The sequence below is a fragment of the Propithecus coquereli genome, unplaced genomic scaffold (genome assembly GCF_000956105.1).
Source record: "Propithecus coquereli isolate 6110/MARCELLA unplaced genomic scaffold, Pcoq_1.0 Scaffold59, whole genome shotgun sequence".
NCBI lineage: Eukaryota > Metazoa > Chordata > Mammalia > Primates > Indriidae > Propithecus > Propithecus coquereli.
Genome location: NW_012151840.1, coordinates 7,527,321 through 7,529,742, shown reverse-complemented (window position 1 = coordinate 7,529,742; position 2,422 = coordinate 7,527,321). Strand labels below are relative to the sequence as shown.

Sequence of the window (2,422 nt, the reverse complement as noted above, 5' to 3'; positions counted from 1 at the left end):
AGGATCGCTTGAGCCCAGGAGTTTGAGGTTGCTGTGAGCTAGGCTGACGCCACGGCACTCACTCTAGCCCGGGCAAAAAGGTGAGATTCTGTCTCAAAAAAAAAAAAAAATATGTTGGAATAAAAGAATGCAGCAAAGCTTTTAAATTAATTGCTAACTATATTAATAACAATAGCATCTACACACAATTTGAAAACACACATATAGGAGACATAGATTTATTCGGTCTATGACAATGTCTGGAGCTCGTTTGAATTCATGAAACCCCTGCAATCAACTCCAGAAGCCCTTAGCCAAAAGCAGAATGGATAACTGATCAGACCATCAGTGTCTTACTTGACCAAATCAAGGCTAGGATAGAAAATTCAGTATTTTTTAATTCCATAAAATAAAAGTTAAATGCAATTGTCTGGCATCTGAGAATACAAAGGTGGACCAATCACTTAACTTCTCTGAGCCTCATTTGTAAAAGGAATATTAACTCTGTAGTCCCATTTATCTTGCAGGGCCTCCTGAAAAGCGAATGAGGTGGTGAGTATAAATTAAAAGCTCATCTCAACGGGGAACAGAGAATCAGGATGGGCTGGGGGAGTAAGACAAGAAGAAGGAAAAAGACTCTTTCTAGTGATCAACACGCTGAATTTAATGAAAATCCAAGAGGTTAGGCTAAACTGCAAAGCACCATTGCCACCTCCTCTTTGAAACAAACAGAATCTTAACACAGCCCCCCTCCAACCTGTTGCAATAGGTGACTAATAGATTTGGGGAAGGAGTTCCAAAAATATTTCCATTTTCACCGTGTCTTTATACACGTTTTAATGAAAATGAACAGCACCGACCCATCCACGAAAGCGATTAAGAAAGAAGTGAGGCCGGGAGTGGTGGCTCACGCCTGTCATCCTAGCACTCTGGGAGGCCAAGGAGGGAGGATTCCTTGAGGTCTGGAATTCCAGACCAGTCTGAGCAAGAGCGAGATCCCACTTCCTACAAAATAAAATAGAAAAATTAGACGAGCGTGGTGGCTGTAGTCCCAGCTACTAGAGAGGCTGAGGCAGGAGGATTGCTTGAGCCCAGGACTTTGAGGCTGCAGTGAGCTATGATGACGCCGCTGCACTCTAGCCCAGGCAACGGAGTGAGGCCCTGTCTCGAAAAAAAAAAAAAAGATTGGGATATAAAAATTAATCCAACAATATAAATTCAATAAGTAGTATATAAAGTGTCCACTATGTGCCAGGCACTGATTGGCGCAGAAAATAGGGCAGCAAACCAGACCAGCAAAGTCTGTCAGGAGCTTGAGAAGAAAACACCAGGCCTGCCCTCCCCGCTGGGCAGGTCCGGGCGGGTGCGCTCTGAGTCACCCAAATCTAGGTTGGGACCGCCTCGAGCGGCGTCCTCCCAGGAGCCACCTCCCAGCTGCCTCTTCCCTTTTGTCGGGGCGCCCGCGCTAGCGGGCCACTGTTGGCAGCCGCCCGTGCTCCGCGCGCCCCTCTGCTCTGTGCCGCGACCGTCGACATGCTGCGCTGCGGCCTGGTCTGCGAGCGCTGCCGGTGGATCCTGCCCCTGCTCCTGCTCAGCGCCATCGCCTTCGACATCGTCGCGCTGTCTGGCCGCGGCTGGCTGCAGTCGAGCACCCACATCCAGACGTCCTCGCTGTGGTGGAGATGCTTCAGAGAGCGCGGCGGCAGCGGGTCCTACGAGGAGGGCTGCGAGAGCCTCATGGACTACGCGTGGGGAAGAGCAGCCGCCGCCACGCTCTTCTGTGGCTTTATCATCCTGGTGATCTGCTTCATCCTCTCCTTCTTTGCCCTCTGCGGACCCCAGATGCTTGTCTTCCTAAGAGTGATTGGAGGCCTCCTCGCCCTGGCTGCTGTGTTCCAGATCATCTCCCTCGTCATTTACCCGGTGAAGTACACCCAGACCTTCAACCTTCATGCCAACCCTGCTGTCACTTACATCTATAACTGGGCCTACGGCTTCGGGTGGGCGGCCACAGTTATCCTGATCGGTTGTGCCTTCTTCTTTTGCTGCCTCCCCAACTACGAAGACGACCTCCTGGGCAACGCCAAGCCCAGGTACTTCTACACATGCGCCTAAGGTGGGAATGAGAGCGGAAGGAAATCGCTGCAGGCGAGAGGGATTCCAGAGGAAGAAACTGTTTCCCCAGGCTACTTTGTACCTATTTTTTTTTTTTTGCAGTGTTCATACTATTAAACTAGTCAAAAATGCTAAAATAATTTAGGAGAAAATATTTCTTAAGTAGCGTTACAGTTTCATATTCACCTTTTAAATATGTTTTGTGGTGTTAAACAAGACATTTTTTTTTACTAATTACCTGTACTATGCCAAAATTTCTGCATATCCACCCATAAGATCTATCTTGCATTTGTAAGAGAATGTGAACATGAAACTTACCATTTGATAA

At 48.1% G+C, this 2,422-nt stretch overlaps 1 pseudogene; it reads left to right on the top strand.

Moving 5' to 3' along the window:
- Window positions 1–1,512: 1,512 nt before the first annotated feature.
- LOC105821767 lies at window positions 1,513–2,094 on the top strand (annotated as a pseudogene).
- Window positions 2,095–2,422: the final 328 nt, after the last annotated feature.